This window comes from Numida meleagris, chromosome 4 (genome assembly GCF_002078875.1).
Source record: "Numida meleagris isolate 19003 breed g44 Domestic line chromosome 4, NumMel1.0, whole genome shotgun sequence".
NCBI classification, from domain to species: domain Eukaryota; kingdom Metazoa; phylum Chordata; class Aves; order Galliformes; family Numididae; genus Numida; species Numida meleagris.
The window spans coordinates 47,348,280-47,366,782 of NC_034412.1; the positions used below are offsets into that span (position 1 = coordinate 47,348,280).

General features: G+C 36.4%; 1 long non-coding RNA gene across 1 annotated transcript; it reads right to left on the reverse strand.

The window, feature by feature from the left end:
• Window positions 2,040-18,225, reverse strand: LOC110398527. Its single transcript, XR_002438440.1, has 3 exons — window positions 18,145-18,225; window positions 15,054-15,228; window positions 2,040-4,179 (listed from the first exon to the last, which is right to left on the reverse strand). It is a non-coding gene; the product is annotated as an uncharacterized LOC110398527 (long non-coding RNA).

The window sequence follows — 18,503 nt, forward strand, 5'->3', positions numbered from 1 at the left end:
GAAAGCAAACAAGGGGAGGAAAGGGGTATTCTGGTGTTGGAGACAGATAAACATAACATCATTAAAAAAAAAAAAAAAGAAAAACAAGAAAAGTAAAAAAGGCCAGAAACCAACATCCAAAAGGAGGAAGGAAAATGTTAAAAGACCTCCCCATTTTGCACAGAACAGATAATTAGGCAATTAGAGCTATACAAAGCAATGTAAGCTCCAGGCTCAGAGGAACTGTGTTTTAGAGTTCTACAGAAGTCAAGGAGAGAAATGGGAAAACTATCAGCTAAATTCAATGGCAAGAGAAGGGCAGGGAACACTTCTGGTTTTGAAGAAGGGAATGAAGAAGATACTGGAGATATGAAGACATCTGACAGGGCAAGGCTTAAAAAACTACTATTGTACAAGCTAGTCTTTGGCAGAAAGAAGAGTTTCATTTAACAACGTTCATAGCTGGATTCATAAATAAAAAATAAATAGTACATGTGAAGTCTTCATATTAAATCAAAAAAATATGTGCATCAGAAGAGCTTGAATTACAGTCATGATTTAGACTGCAATTTCATTTTCACTAGGACCTTCTTGTGTGATTAATTTTCTTGCAGTATTGCTTTTCAATACAAAACAAGAGATTTTCACATTTGAATTTCACTCATTTATATAGTTTTTGCATACGTAAATCTATCATTAAAGAGGTTTTTCTGGTAAATGCTAGATTATCAATCACAAGACCTAATTCAGTTCAGGACTCAAGTATGGATTATTAACAAACCATTTGAGCCAAAGCTCAGCAATGCAGTTGTAAGTATACTTTAAGTTCATGAATATTTCTTCCTGCATATAGAAGGGTTTACTACCAACTGGAAAAAATTCTGAAATGTATTAAAATTTGTGAATTTCATCATTCACTTAGATATGGAGAAGATACCAGTGTAAGTTTACTGAGTAAGAATTAGAACAAATGTTTACTTAAAAATAACTATTTGTTTAATGTATTACTTTATTGAAATAAATTGAAGATTTTCTGGGCATAAGTTCAACCGCTTTAAATGGTAGTAATAATTCCATATTTTTATTTTTTTGTATGCAGGAAAATTTGCACAAGCTAAACCCACTGGCCAAGTATTGACTTTAGATAGGAATTTTCTATAAATGGCTGTTCTCTATGTAAAGTATCTATATCATGGAGCCCCCCTCTAATCCAGGGCCTCTATATTGTATTACATCGGTTGTTCTGAAAGTAATGCCTCCTATTTATTTCTATGGAAACTACAACAGATAAAAAGAACAGAATAATGCTATTTAATAGAGCAATTACTCAGCTACAAAGCACTATTTTTGAAGTCACTATAGTTAGCTATGCATTTTTGCTAGTGATGAACAAGAGCGTGCATGCCACACATGTAAAAATCCGCACCAGCTGAGATAATCCACTATTTCACAGCAGCAATGATGGCAGCATTGTTGAAACACAACACCCACCACCTCACTGTGCACACATCCACTGTTTGGTCTCCATGAACATTTAGCAAGTATTGAGGAATGTCAAGGGGTACATATTTTTCCACATGAAGAATTTCAGTGACATACCTTTGCTTCATACACACTTGCATGCTGATGTCATTTTGTCAGATTGCCCATTTACCACACAACAACAAAATGTAACGGAACATTGGTGGAAAGGTTCAACCTCTATTGCTATACCACCAACATCTGTCTCTGACATTGCAGGACATCATAATGAAACAGGAAGCATTACTTTCAGAGCCGCCTCCATATTATACACGCAGGAATTTCAGAACATTAGTGAATACGCTTATCACTTTGCACTGCATGGAGGACACCAACATAAAAACCAGTGGAAACCAGATTTAGGCTACTTAAAATTATATTTCCAGGAAATATTATTTTCCTGGAAGGAGAAAGATCAGGACCCTGAAACAAGTTTTCTTCCTAGTTTGATTAAACTGCACATTAGAGACTGAAGAAACAGGCAATCACTCATGGCTTTTGTACACACAGTAAATTTAAGAACGAGCTCTTGTGTGATTTCAAAGCTGTGTAAAACTGATTACAATAGTGTCAAAAAATATAGAGAAGCAGAACAAATGAATTAATTTAATAGTTTTAGTTTGTGGACTGCTAAATTGTTCTTGCAGTTTATTGACAGAATGCATAGTCATGATGAGCCTGGAGACGGGGTAATATCACAAAGGCTCAGCTAGAAGTAGTTTCAAAGAAGAACACAGACAAACCAAAAGATTTCAGGACATTATGGGTAGTACATTAAAAGATTAAACATTACAGTGTAATATTATATACTACTTTTTCTTATTTTTTGTAGGTATATGACATGGAACACTACTAAACTAAAAGCTACCTGTGGACAGATCCACTTAGGAAGTAAACACAGTTTTGCATATATGCAGTTTTAAAAAATTAACAGCAGCTGACAGCATTTCTTCAAGATTTAACTGTTTATAGTCCAGTTAAAGAGAACTAGTAGCAGTCAGTGATAAAGCCACCTAGTACACGCAGGAGTCTTTACAGGCCTGCACCATAATAAGAAACGTGGATACAGAATTTACAACATCATGTTTTCCTTCTACAGCTTCAACAGTGAAAAGATACCTCCTGAGTTTCAAAAGAAAGGAAATGAGTAAGGCTCCTTAAGAATTTCCTTTCTCCTCTTACTAAATCTTCTAAAGAGCTTGGCATTTACATTGCCTTAGGAGGAAGCTGAAATGCAGGTCTTTATTTCACTGAATGGACTGAAAGCTTCATTGGGAATTTCTAGGTTTTAACAGACAAACCCTATTTCACTATGTGGCTTTGTATAAACAGCTGTGGATGTCTGCCCTTCTTCTGCTTGAGCTTAACAGCATTTGTTTGCATGCCTTTTTACACTCAGAGTTCAACTCAATTTTTAGGATAAGGAGACTTTTTCTTCACCTCCCACTTAGAACAGTTTGAATAGAGTAGGTAGATTTTATACTCCTTTTAGAACTTACAAGTCTGTGAGGATATAAGAGACTCAGGTTGTGCAAACTTACGAGATTCTTGATGCTGACATTATTCCCTTTTCCTTTGCCGTCATAAAGAGCACTTGAGATACACACACATATATATACACACACGGCCCTCTTTTTCAGTGTCCTTTGAGGTGTTCACACTTCTGAATGCAACCACTGCTCATTTCAGCCCACCGATAAAGATAATTCTCACAATCATGAGAGGAATTATAAATGACAATTCTCATTTTGAGATAGAAGCTACTTGAAATTTGCATATTACTCTGATATCTACAGGAATATTTAAGCTCTGGATATGCATCAGGGTATTCTTGAACTGCAGGTGATTTCTGACTCTGAGCAAATTTGTGGAAAAAGGGAAATACTATGGTTAGGGAGACTGCAATAAAAGAGTCTTCCTTCCCTAAGGGATGAAATACAAATAAGATACTTGTCACTTACAACTAAGGAATCTGTGCTCAGATACTAGATAAAATGATATATATCAATAAAAATAAAGTAAAAAGTGTAAAGACAAAGATCTCAAACCTTGACAGAAGATCTCGATAAAGATACAGCGGGTTTAAATCAAGCATCAATAAAAGGACAGCTTTTGAAAAGAATGATCAATCTACAGTTCACTACAGCAAATCTCCCACGTTCTTTTTTCTATGCTGCCTTTTTTGGACCCCTCTAGATGTGGATATGTGCACACATTCATATACCATTAGTGCCTGTATGAGTAATTGCATCAGAGTCCTATCTCATTCACTAGATTATTTCAAGTGAGAGACTAGATATCACTTCTGGAAAATACAAATTGTTCATAAGAACTTTCCATGTATTTTATTTCTGATGGATATTTAAGCTACCATCTTCCCTAAACACATATCATATTTAGTTGCAGAAAAGTTTTTCATTGATAAAGTGAGTAGCAGAGTCTTATGAAAACTTTTACACTGAGCTCTTTTACAGAAAGTTCAAATTAGTTTTACCACTTGGGAAGAATGACTTTCTTATCAAAATAAGACTTGTATAAATATACTACCTGCACAAATAAGTGTGTGTTATTATATATGGCTATTGTTACTGCAGTAACCTTTTAGTCCACTGAATCATCTTAGGAAACCCAGGAGAAGTGAAGAGAGCTGTATGATCACTCCATTTCCTATAGCAGAGCCTGTAAAAAAAAAAAATCATTAAAATTAAGCAGCTAGTGGGGAAAACATCTGTAATACCCCTTACCTTATCCATCATTAAGATACTTTCACAAGAACATTTCCAGAAGCAGGACTCAGCCACAAGACAAACCCTCATGAAACTTTAGCCACTTAGTCCCAGCCTGCATACACTGCCACTCAGCATTCATTTAAAGTGCCATGTTTCTTGACACCAAGACATTGGACACAGTGCGTCACAGTGGAAAGAAATTTAAAGCAAACAAAAACGCTCTTATTTTAAAAGTACCTTTGTGCTTTTATTTGGAGTTAAATGCTTTCCCATAGTGGACTATAGACTTAAAACACTTCTTCTGAACTTGATCATCATGACTGATGTCATGCTAATTTAGAGCACTAAATTTTTGTATCTTTCTGCCTGTTGGTTTGTCTAGCTGTAATAGTTATTTATGCACCTACATGAAGCGTTGTGATACTTGTGTTTCCACTACCAAATCTACCACCATAAAATCCAGCCACTATTGGCAATCTAGATAGAAAGTTCAACAAGTCAGAAATCTGTCATAAAAAGTGAGATATGAGCTCTCATGGAGAGCTAAATTTTAGGTTGAGATATTAAATGCAAGCACAGTAGCCTGTTTTGTAAATAAAACAGCTATCAATTGCACAGTCTTCATGGACTCAGTACAATGTTTATATGGCTTTCTGCAGTCATACCAGGAGTGGGCTTTTTAAAATTGTTTCCTGCCATTCTTTACTTTCTCCAAGCCTGCTAGATTTGTGATGAAATTCTGATGAATCCTGAAGATAATAAATCTGCCTGTCCCACACACTAGAGTATGGTACAGAATATGGTATGAATATGGTCTAGAATATGCCTACGCTACAGCTAGCACCACTGCGGTACTTAAGTATACTAGACCTGAATTTCTTTTTTTTATGTGGATACATCAAATTCCCTGTGCAATTCAAAGATCTCTAGACCATGCCATGCAGACTTAGTGTTACTTTCAAATTCATGTAATGAGCAAAAAGAAAACTCATCATATGTAATGCTAATGCCAACGATTGTTAAAATTATGGAAATCTTAGCAGTCTATAAAAGAACAATTAGCAGATCAAGTTACTCAAGAAAAAAATTGTGATTCCAAAAAGAGTCTTAATCAGTAATATAATTAAAGTCATTACACAACATCAGCATCTACTCCCTTTTTCTCTGATAACATCAACACCCACTTGGGAAGAGTGTGATGGTTTTAGTTTCCTCCTTCACACTCCGTAACTCACTTGGGTTTCTTATATGCTTGCTGATAACGTCTACATCTTTTCTTTCCTCTCTGACCATACATCCACATTGACTCTATATCACATATATATTGCTTTTTCAAAAGTAAAACAAACTGAGCATAGCCACAGGGCCATCAAAAATAAAGAAAATAGCTGTTCCAGACAAAAAAAAATAGAAAAGACAAAGCACTAAAGTTCGAGGCAGGGCATGGCAAATATAGGCATAGTCTGATAAATCTCAGCTGTGAGGCCTTGCCAAGCCAGCACATATCCTGAGGCCTCTTACTACCAGTAACAAAACAGTACATACACAACCCAGCTGCCCTCTGAGGCAACATCACAAGAGAAATCACAAACACTGAAAACTTATTAGGACATTTAAAAATGGGTTGAGTATGATCCATACTGATGTACTTATATATACAAGCACATTTTATAGCAAATAGAATCTTAAGTCGAGTTAACTGAAAGAAACAGATGTTTACATTGGTGCCCACAGATGCCATATCACTTCAGGGTTACGTCATTATTGCTTACAATCTACTTCAGACACTTATATACCACTGAGGAATTCCCTGATGGTTGTAGTAGTCATAGTTTGATAACATAGTCAAGTACAGTTACATTTCTAATCTGCCACTCTGAAATATGGATCACTGGTTTTTCATTTCGTTACACTAGAACTGAATTGTCAAGCCTAATATAAAAGGAGATCAAATTAACAGTGATTATTTTTGACATCATCATTACACATGGGTTCTGATTGTCAGTAAAGATAATAAAATCTATGATATGTTTCTTTGAGTTATAATCAGTTTTTTAGAATTCTCCCTCATTGCATGTTTTATTTAACCATACAAATATAAAAGCAATCTTTCAGTGAGGGAGCTTATGGCGAGGTCATTAGCTTATTAGACCACTGCAATAACAAGTAACATAAGCCTCCAGGAAATGAGTAAACTTCATACATTCCTGAGAAAGAAAACTTCATCTTGGGCAAATTGTTTAAAGACTTTCTCTAAACAAAACATCTGGTTGACAAAGTGGATACAAACACAGCAGAAATATGTTTTCTTAAGTTCAAGTTTTTCAGATACATTTCTTTTCTATTACCTCAAAATTGACTTGAAATATTTTATATAAAAATACTATCTAGAAATAAATCCATTTTTAGATGGTGTAATAATTGCTTAGTTATAAAGTAAAGTCATGGTATCTAAGAGACTGATTGAAAGGAAACCACAGCTTCCTTAAGGGAGTACATGGTCATTTAATTTAATTATCTTATTCCAACTAGTGATAATATCCAAGGGGAAAATGTTTCCAAATTTACTTTTTATTAAAATTGAACTCAAGCAAAGCCAGCAAAATTTATATATACTGCAAGCATTTTTTTGCTTCAGTGCTGCTCTGAAAGAAATTGAATGAGAATTCCTGTTATTCTAAAGTAACAGAAAATAGACAAATAGAAAATCCTAGAGAAAGTAAAAAAGAAATTACTTAGCATAGACCAAAGTAAACTAGAAATCCTATGAATGATACTTTTTTTTTTTTTTAAACTTTCCTTAATGCTTACGTTGTGAGCTCTTTCTACCAGTTTCCATGTACAATTAGCACGGACAATACTCTACCACTTACCCCCATTTGAGTCCCAGTTACGCACAACTGCTACCCAGCAGTGATTTTCTAAAAGAGAGAAATTCTCACGGTATTATGTAAGGGTCTGCGTCCGTGACAAGGGGGACAGGCCCGAAAGAAAAAAACGAGAAAAGAGGAAGGAAAAAAAAAAATTGCCGGCGAGTAGGGGCCGGCCCCCGGGCGGTCCGGCGGCTAAAGCGGCAGAGAAGCCGCGGAGCCGCAACCTGGGGAAAACAAAGGGAAGAGGGGAAAACCAGGGGACTCGTAGGCGGATCTAACCACAAAAACAGCGGCACCAATCTGAGGAGGAACAACTAATTTTACTAAATATATCAAAAATGAGGCTAGTAGAATTATAATAGAGAGTTTACAGGCTGAAAATCTTACACAGTAAACTGCAGGATGACCACGTGCTTTCTCCACCGGGCAGGAAGGAACACACCCCGCACCTCCCAGGCGGCTTCCCCACCCCCTCCAACACAAAGATCCCCGGGGGAGTGCACCTCCTCCCCTCCCCCTCGGAGAGCCACACCAAAAAAGGCAGTTTGCAGCAACCAGGGAATTAACTCGTTAACTGCCCGTACCTTACATGATGTAATGATGTGGAATACCGACAACAAAAAGCACAAAACCATAACAGAAATGTATACATTTGAAGGAAAAAAATATCAAAATCTTCTCAGAGCTATAGGTCCATAGTGTAGACCAAGACAAGGCTTTCTATATACCACTGCACTGTTTTTTCAGCGAGGCTATTGAGCTTTATCCTGTCACAGTAATCACTGTTCGTTACAAATACTAACCACTTCAGAACACATACTCCTGTGGCAAACAAACACAAAAGTGAATCAGGCCAGTTAGGAAGTGTTGGCAGCCAACCTATTCAAACCTTTTACCCCTTAACTACACTGCGCTTAATTGCAAAATGCCCACTTTGCACAACTGCAGCGAAGACTTATTTCCTGCCCTTCTAGAAAGTAAATAGCTGTTTTCTTACTATCTTCAAGGTGACATCTCCCATGCTACCGAGCAGTTCAAAGATAAGTATTGTTAGCTCTCCTTGTAGTTCTTAATACAGTTATAGCCGTTACACAGCACATTAGTTTTTCACTGGGATGTTCTTAGCAATAAAGTAGACTTGGGGCCTATCACACTCTCTGATTTTATTCGTTCAGCCCATCCTTTTTTTTTTTTTAACCTCACATAAATGTGATCTTGTTCCAATAATTTTTTAGTGCATTTTCTCTGATTTCTATTCCATCATTCTTTTGAATACTTTTCCAAGTATTTCTTGCAATAGATTTTTTGTTGCTCAATTATTTTTAAAAATGTTTTGAAGTTAAGGTCATTTTTACCACATTTTAGGAAACTGATGCCAATGGTTTTCAAAAGTCTGTATAAAATCAAGTAACCTATGACACATTCAAATAATTGAAAACTGGAATAAGCTTGTGCTCTGACTTCTTAGCATTTGAGGCCATTCATTTCATCTCGTTAAATTAGCAATTGTCAAGTCTTTTTGGAAAAACTGTCTTTTCAGGAGAGAGATGCCAACTTTTTCTACTGGCACACTATAATGTGTAATCTATCTATTTTAGCAGCTTGTTTTAAGCTTGAATTGTCACCAATATTAAAAATGTTCCAAATGTTGGGTGTATTCTTGTTCAACTTTCAGTCTTGTTTTTGCTATGTGTTCACTTGTTATACTACTGCAAATTTTAATACTTTTTTTCCTCCTTAAACAAGTTTTCACAGCTTCTTTCAATTCCATTATGCTCTTCAACACATCTTTTGTAGCTTGTGATTTCTATTCTTTTAAAGACTTTTCTGTATCCTGTTCATTTTTTTCAACATCATTTTTTTAATGACAAAAGGATATTCTTCAATCCCATATATTATGGGATACATATATCTGGAGTGTATTCCCTTCTATTTTTAGATACCATGACACCACAGTGTCTATTACTCTGCCAGAATCCTTTTTAGAGTCACTCTATATTAGTCCATCATTGTACAGACAAGGGCCTCCTTTATTATTTTTCTACGGATGCAGTTTATGTTTGGATGCTACCAGCTCAATTCCTATCCTGCTCTTGGCAATACTACCAAGTATATTTTTGTCTTAAAATTTTAAGAAAATACTGAATATTGTCCTCCAGATTATCCCTCAAGCTGTTTTCTTATCATTAACACCCACTACTAACATTTTCACATCCTGCTTATATTGTGGCACTCAAAATTGCACACGGTGCTCGAGGTGTGGCTGTGCCAAAGAGCAGGACAACTCCATCCCTCTATCAGATAGCACTGCTGGGTCTGATGCACACCAGCATGCCGCTGGCCCTTCTGGCTGCCTGGCTACACTGCTGACTGATCTTCCATTTGACATCAGCCAGACCCTCCAGATCCCTTTCCATGGGGAAGCTCTCTAACCTCTTTGTCCCCGAGTCTGTATGCATCTGTATGCCCCATCCCATCTACAATTGTTGTTAAACTTCAAACAGTTGGTATGATTTGAATGCTTAGCACAGTGTTCTCATTCTTTTTGTCACTCTGTATTACACCCATTATTTAATATGTAGCGATAACTACCACCAGTACGCCTCCGAAGTACCTGCCTCATGATTTTAGTACTCCTGACTGGGAGTTACTTGGACCTGTAGACTTTAAAAGGTTGTCTTGTAGTTCATTCTTTTCTCTCCAGTTACTAATGGACCAGAATATACTTCTATAAGCATATTAACCTCCTTTTTCCAAGTGGGATAAAAAATATTTATTCAGCACTCCAGCTTTTTCTACATCACTGCTAACAGTTTTACCATCTGTACATATTTTATTGTTTATATATATAAACCTGAGATTCATTTTGTTTCCTATGTACATAGGTTGCTCTGAAAGTAATGCTTCCTATTTATTTCTATGGAAACTATAACAAAGAGCAAAAGAACTCTATTTGATAGAGCAAATTCTCCTCTACAAAACACTATTCTTCAACATAGTTACCACTATTAGGTATGCATTTTCACCTGCAATGAACAAGAGCCTGCACACTTCACGCATAAGAATCTGCACCAGAGGGGTGACCCACTGTCACAAAAGCTGAAACGCACTACCCACCACCCCTCTGTGCTTACATCCATTGTTTTGTCTCTATAAACATTCAGAAAGAGTCAATGAATGCCAGTGAATGCCATTTTATCCACACAGAAATTAAATTACACATTTTTCTTCACGTGCATACCTTGTTACATGCCATTTTGTTATACTGCTCTTCTGCTGCCATCTGTTGCACAGCAACAAAATGTAACTGAATACTGATGGGAACGTTCAATCTCTACTACCATTCCACCACCATCTTTCTCTGACATCATGGGCCAACATAATAAAAATAGGAGGCATTACTTTCAGAGCAGCCCTTGTACTGTAAAACTTTATTTCTGTTATCCTTAGCGATACCAGCTATGGATATTTCTCTGATACCTTTAGGTATTTTTTCCTTATGAATCTTTCAATTTATAGTAGAATTTACCTTATTTCCACTTACCTTAAAACCCTGTATGGGTTTTCTTTATTTCTAATTGCTGTCATTATTGGCTCTTAGAACACACATTGGCTTTTAACCAAACCTGTCTTCCTTTTCACTGTAGTGGTATAGATTTGGGATGTATAATCTCTCCTTACAGAATTTCCCCTTTTTATTTCTGTTCTGTCTTCCATTTTTTTTTCCTGCCAGTCACACTCATTCAAACTCTTCTTTGGAAAAATTCTGAAACCACAGTCTTATTGTTTAAATTTATATACATATGTGTATATGTATATACATATGTACACTGATTGGCACTTACAGTTGCTTGCACTGTAAGTAATCAGTTGATAAATATTAGTCAATAAGCAATCACTAAAATCTAAGTGATTTATTTACCTCCAGATTTATCTCATGTCAAGCTCAACACCATCTGCATAACAAAGTCTCTGCCCGCTTCATATGAAGAGTACAGGTTTAATTGTTCAATTGTTCATGTAAACTGGTGAGTCTAACACCAGATGTTTTTATTTCAACTGCTTTTCCTGTTATGAAACTTTTCTCACATGACAGACTTTCTTTTTTCCTGCATTGCCAGCACTAACCTTTTAATTTACACTTTTGCTCTTTAGCTATTTTGTTGTACAAATAGCTATGTTGTAAAAATGAAATATTGTTGCAGCCATTTTAAATTCATCTCCAACTAACAAATTATTTCTGACAGAGAGCTATGAACAAAATAGTGTTGCAGGGAAAAAAAAAAAAAAAGGAGGTAGAGTCTTCCTCCCCTCTGCAGGCAAAGGATTAAGGATTAGGGCTTCCAGGCTATGACTCAAGCATGGAAAAGTAACTGTGTTTTACTCCAGCTCCTGTGGTGCCTTTCCCTGAATAAACCACAGTAGCTTGCTTTACAGTGTTGTGCAAATGCTGTTACAGAGCATTATTTTGAGGTCAAAGAAACTTGGAAGGCCTTTCTAGGAATCTCTCCGTAAAAGCTTCCTTCCCTGGCAGAAGAAAAAGTAATTTTTTTTCCCCAGTACTTAATTATCCTTCACATATGTTACTATGGTACTGAACGAGGTGTCCTCTTTAGTACTACAGAGGTTTCCAGCCTTGAAAACAGACACAAGGACTCTTGCATTTCTGAAGTCATTGCCAGCGCAAAACCATACTGATTGACAAACACAGTTTTTCTTTCCTGATATGACTTTGATAATCGAATCAACTAATAATTGTAGACATTTCCATAGGAAAGGTCAATTTTGACAAACAGCTTCTTGAAAGATGCTGAACATTGTTGTCATCTTGCAGCTTTATTATAAATTATCTGATAATAAAAAACAATTTGTCTGCAGTCAGTATACATCTGCCTTTGGAAAACACAACTCATTCATCCAGTCTGCCAAGTTTTCATCTGTATTAGATCTGTATCATTGATTTTCACCAGCTGAGAATCTAGCATGCCATTTTTAACGGCAGAGATGTGAGTGACTTATTAGAGCTCTACTTGAAGAAAAATGGGAATTAGTAGTCTTTAAAGATTGTGCATTTTCCCCAGATTACTCACCTAATTGTGAAACAAGTACTTCTGTAATTGTTCTCTCTATAGCTCCGACATGTTGAGAGACATGGTTTAGTGGGGTTATATTCGTGGTAGGTGGATGGTTGGACTGGATGATCTTGTAGGTCTTTTCCAACCTTGCTAATTCTATGATTCTATGATTCTATAAAACCATTATGTTACCACGGAAAATCCTATGGAAAACAGATTAACAGATGAGCTTAACATGACTGCTAGTGTTTTGGAGGATGCTACACACAGGAAGCTGCATGTGGGGGGAAAAAAAAAAAAAAAAGCTCAAAAGCCACAGAGTCCCCTACAGTAATCAAGATGGATTGCCAAAGATGAACTTCTGTCTGACCAAAACTGTAGGAGAAAGGCAGGAATGCATAAGCTCTCCTCCTGGAGTTACACTGTTAAACAAGAGACAACCAGAGATATGATTTTGTTGTGCTGCCTACCGTTCAGGGTACTCTGCTTGTATAGCCTAGGGACAAAGCAAGAATAAAACATTGTTTGTAGTCTGTTGCTCTTGGTATCTTGTAACATACACTAATTGCAGCAAAAACTAGAAAGGCTAAGCTGTTTCACATGCTGGTTTGCTTGGTGTGTCTGTCTCATGTTTTGGCCGAACAAATGTCCAATCAATTTAAAAATAAATGTGTCCCCAGAAGAAAAATTGAGAGTTTTCCCTGTACTAAAGTACAGTTTTCTGATGAGTGCATTATATTGAGTTTCTGTAGCAACATTGATGGAAGCAGTCAAGTCTTTCCCTTCCTAGACCAGAATCTTATCTGCTCTAATTGGTACAGCACAGGATGGGGAAGAAGGATGCTGCTTGCCTAAAAAGCAGGAAAAAAAAACTTCCTTGCACTCTTTCACAGCAGCCTGCAGCAAATATGCTCCAAACATACTTACACAACCAGAAACAAAACACAAGATAGATATGAGAAACACCTACACTGGTTCCAAGTAGCTTGAGCTAAGAGCTTAGAAAAATGTATGTTCTTCCAGATGTGGAAGAAATATACATGTCCTAGGGAACCCTCAAGAGAAATCAGAAATTTTAACACTGAGGTCTCTTTTTTTGCATATAGGCTTCTAGAAAAATACCCAGAAAGTCAAGGGTGAAATTGTTTTATGAAGGTTTTTAGAAGAAACAGAATTTCACATTGAACAAACAAAATTAAGATGACTCCTGCAAGCCCTCCTCATACCAATAATATTCAAAGATGACTTCTATTTTCCAGCCTCTGTATCAGCTTTTTCCTCTGGAAACAATGAACCAATATGATACATGAATGTATTATCTTCATTTTATTTTGACAAGCTCACCCGTCCTGTCCCAAACTTGCAACATTCACTTCAAAAGGCCTGTGTTTATCAGATGTTTTTAAAGCATTGCAGACCAGGGCTATTATGATGAGAACATAATAGATGATAGAGCAATACTTTGGTCTCTGTACAAATACCTCTGGAAAAAATACAGAACTCAAGACCAAAAACAGAAATTCAGGGAATAAACGCTATGCTACAGATCCTTGAATTAATCTAAGACACTGCATTATTGTCTGTTATCCATGATGTATAACAGGAAGTGTTGGGTTTTTTTGTTTGTTTTTGTTTGTTTGGAAAAGACAAGCCTATATGGAGTCCTACTTACTTCTTCACACTCCACAAAATCCTTGGAAGTAGTACTTTCATTGCAAAAGCAAAGTCAGAAAAATTGATTTGAGATCCATAGAAAAGAACCCTACCTCCCCTTTATTTCAGATTTTCATCGCTTTTATCTCGACTTCAAAATAAAAACGAATAAGTCACTTTTGTGTGCATAAACACTCAGTTTTACCCTCAAACACTCAGTGTTGCAACATTCGGCTTGCCCAGGGAAAGAGGAATTAAAGATAAACATGCACACAAAAAATACCCTGTCTATGGATTTTTTTTTTTTTTTAATACTAAAAATATTTTCATTCCTTGTCAGCCTCATAATTCCCCTGGATTTTCTACTGCTGTTAAGATTTTTTTTCTAAATGAATTGACCAGATGATTTTATTTTTGTCAGACATCTGTGAGTCAGCTGTAACCTTAGTGCTGTTTACCTAATATAACTGAAATTACTGTATTGAAAAATACACTGTTTTATTGACCAGGCAGATGTTGTATATATGTGTGCCTTTCATCATTCCAGTTTGAAATAAGATAATTTTGATATGACTGTTCTCTCATGCTTTATTTTCTAATGTACTTTATGGAGAGAGAAGAATGAAATTAAACACTGATAGCATCAAACATTTTATGCTCTTTCTATTAGGCCTGTACTGCTCTGTCACACTTTGAGGACATACACCACCAGTGCATATGATGTCTTAGGGTATGTGCTCATACTGACCAGGTGTATGTCCCTTGATATGACAGGATATGACATTCCTTCTACTCATTTCAGTCGTACAAAGACTGACCTTCACTTAACAGATTGTGTGGAATTTTCCAGAGTGCTTTTGCTACCTACCATAGGTTGAAACACTATGAAGACTTCATTTGTCGTGGTATTTTAACACTATATTTAAAAGCAGTCAAGACAGCTATAGCCTATACTCAGGATCAGTAACACAATTCTGAGTGTACACTAGGTTATCTGAGAACAGAAAAGCAGTGAAAGCAGGCCAGACCAGAGATCTACTTTGCAGCATTTCCAGAAAGTGTGTTCCCACTAGCACCCTGGGGCCACAGCAGTCCTTTAAACCTGCACCCCACAGGTCTCTTCCACCAAACCCCACCCTGGGTTAGTAGGCTCCACCCAGTCTATCTCCAAAACAAACCGCAAGAATCTCCGTACACACAGTCCATCCCCTTCACTGTCTTACCTGCGTGCTACTACACCTTTGTCCAAGGAGAGAAGATAAAGAACCTCAGCAAGCTGTCCTGTACTCAGAGCTGATTCCAGGGCACACTGGGAACACGCAGTGAGAACTCTTCACGGAGCACTGGTCACGGGCATTGGTCAAGGCGTGGTTCACAGGGTCCATTGAGAAGGTAGCTCTGGAACATATTTGTTTTCAATGTCTTAATTCTCTGGGATGATATTTCTGTTGTAGATGTTCTCTTGTTCTCTTCTGTACCTTGATGCTTCAATTTAAGCACTGCTTCCAAGCGATAGCAGCTTTGATCCCTTGTGTCTCTGATGAATTCTGTCCTACCCATGCAGGTTCTGACTTTATGAAAAAAATATGAAAATACATAGCCTCCTCCATCTCCAGATATGCCCTGGAGGTCAAATGCAGTATTTCATAGAATGCCACTTATCAGTACTTTTTTTTTTTTTTGCTTTTTTTTTTTTTTTAACCTAAGTTTTGCCTCTATGATTCCTTTCCAGTCCCTTTCTCAACCATTGTTATGCAAACAGGCCACAGTCACAAACTCTTCTATAATACTTCCTAGGAGCTAATCCGGACTATTATGAACCGCATCACCTACATACTTGGCTGGAAAATCATGTCATTTTCTCTGCTGTGACAAACTATCTACTTCACTTAACAGCCCCATCTAGTTTCACCTGTATGTTTGTTTCCAGAAGGATTTCATTGTTTCTCCCATGTCAGACAAAAACTGTATATATTTATACACACAATTATTTCTGTGAACACGCTTTTCTGTGGCTTAGTAATGTTCTTTCATGCTTGTAAAGCTGAAAGTCTTTGAAAGTCTTCATAACTTGCTTGAGTATCAGTAATAACAGCAGTTCTACACCATCTCACTTGGTGGACATTAAGTAAAGCTTTCAGTAGTCAATAGGTATAATAAATATAATTGGTACCAGCACATGAAAATGAGATTTCATAGAAGACTTTTTGCATGCTAATACAGTGCATTAGTAGTACTGAAAAGTACTAAATTAAGTCTTGAGTCCAGTCTAATATTTCATTAAAATTAAGGGATGTATCAAGAACTCCTTAACAGGGATAAGAAAAGCCAGTCAGTTCCCCTTTTTGATAAGCAAGTCACAGCCTTTTGCTGCCAAAGGCAAATGGCTAAGAAAATAAGGTCTGGTAAGCCGACAGTTTCCTGCTTAACCAAATGTGAAAGTAGGATTTTTGGCAAGACTTAAAAGAACGTAGAAAACATCATCTTCTGCACATGTTGGCTGCAAGTTGAATATTTGAAAAAAAATGGTGATGTGTTTGGTTTTCTTTTTGTTCTTCTTCTCCTACCACATTAAAGGAAGTAAATTTTATAAGCAGTTTTAGCTAATAAACACAATTGCACAATAAATATAATTAGCTCACGCCTCCAGTTATTATTTAATGAAAAATTTGAGGTACATATTTTGAGTCCATGAAACAATAACATGCAAGGCAAGTTCACAAAACTTAATCAGATCTAAAATCAAAACAGGTTTTAGAAACATACCTAAAAACACAGTCTTTCAGACCATTAACATTTTTCATCTACTTTTTAGTGCAGTTAGTACAATTACCTGTCATGTTAAACTGTGTGACCAGAGTATTTTCTGTCTTTTCATGAGACAATAACAATGTTAACCAAAATCTACACTTATTCCAAGTGTCATTACAATACCTCTCTGACAGGCTGTCATATTAAAGTATCCCCCATGTACAAGAAACAGTCTATTCCTGAATAAATATTTGACAATTTCTAGTGAATATGACTCCCACATTATTTAATACAAAAGATTTACAAAGGTTTTTGTATTTTTTTTTCTGTCAAAACTGTAATGGAATGAAATTATCACACATCTTCAGAGAGAGTACAAGAAATGTTTCTGCTGTCAAAATTTCTCTGCTAATAATTATCTGCTGCATACTCTACTGGTGGATATGAGAGCCTTGAATAAAATTTTAGCAAGGATTATTGTATTTAGTTCTTGAAAATGAACACAAAACAACTCTAACTCACTGAGCTTCTGAACTCTTTGCTCTTCAGTCTTATTGTGAATATTGTTACTAGATTTGTGGTTTAAGTGCATGAAGTGGTTGAATTTGTATTATTTATATATGGATATTTGGGTTATAAGAGCAAGAAAAAAACAAAATTACATATGAAATCCAATATCAGCTGGATTTTTCCTATAGTTTTTTTAAATTTGTCAACTACATGAACATAAATATTATATACATGTAAAGTTATAAACAAGTTCTAAATACATAGATAATTTTTATTTGAAATACATAAGATGGCTAACATTGTAGACATTGTAAATTAACTCTACTTCACAGGCTTATGCTGTTTCATTTGCTGATTATTCTTTATTAACTGCATTACTAATTGTTCTCTAAATTTCTGATTAGTTCAGATTTTATTCATGTAAATATATCAAATCTAAATTAAGCTAACACTGTCTGGTTTTATATCATTGTATTAGAAACTTAGCAACTACTTTATTTTTTAGGGCAAGAGGAGTAACTACTTAACTATTCCTTTGAAATATAGACCAAAAAAGAAGCATTAAGGTTGGAAAAGATCTCCAAGATCATCCAGTCCACCTACCACCAATATTTCCCCACTAAACTGCATTCCTTAGTACCATATTTACATGTTTCTTAAACACCTCCAGGGACAGTGACTCCAGCATCTCCCCAGGAAGCCTGTTCCAGCACCTCAATACTCTTTCAGAGAAGAATTTTTTCCTAATATCCAACAAAGTACAGAACTTTTGTTTCTTCTCTGCATTTTCCTTAGGCTTAAATGGCTATTTTGTTAACCATCTCAGCAAAAAGTTGCATTTGTCTCTGTTAGTTTTGCAGTATTCTTTCCTTGTTTATTTATATTTTATTTCCTCCCCCCTCTGAAATACCCCTCTTCTCCCTTGTGAGCTTATATAACATGATTGAAAGTGCAGCAATGACAGCAGAGGAGCAAAATCCCAGGCTACAGTAAGTGAGGATCTACTCAAATGCAACAACACTGGGCAAAGAAATAAACAAAAAAGCTGCTTACCTTGAGGAGGCCACAGGTACCCAGGGAACTCCAGCAAAAGACCCTTGCCTCCACTGCCAACTCTAAAATGAGGTCTGCAAAGGGGTGGATCCTGGCCATGCCTTTCCTCTAGGTGCTCAATAGGTTCAAGCCATGACTTAGCACTTCTGCTACAGCTTGGGAAAACACATCCCAGCCAGTCATTTTCTTGACCTTCCACACTTGGCCATGAAACAGATGAGATACTATCCTTTGGTACAGGGAGGGATTCTTTCATTTGCTTCATGGAGCCATTTTTCCCAATGCTATCTGTAGCTGGAAACTTTCCCATTTAGCAATGTGAGTTGTTCACAAGTTCTGTGATACCTGTTCATTACCTA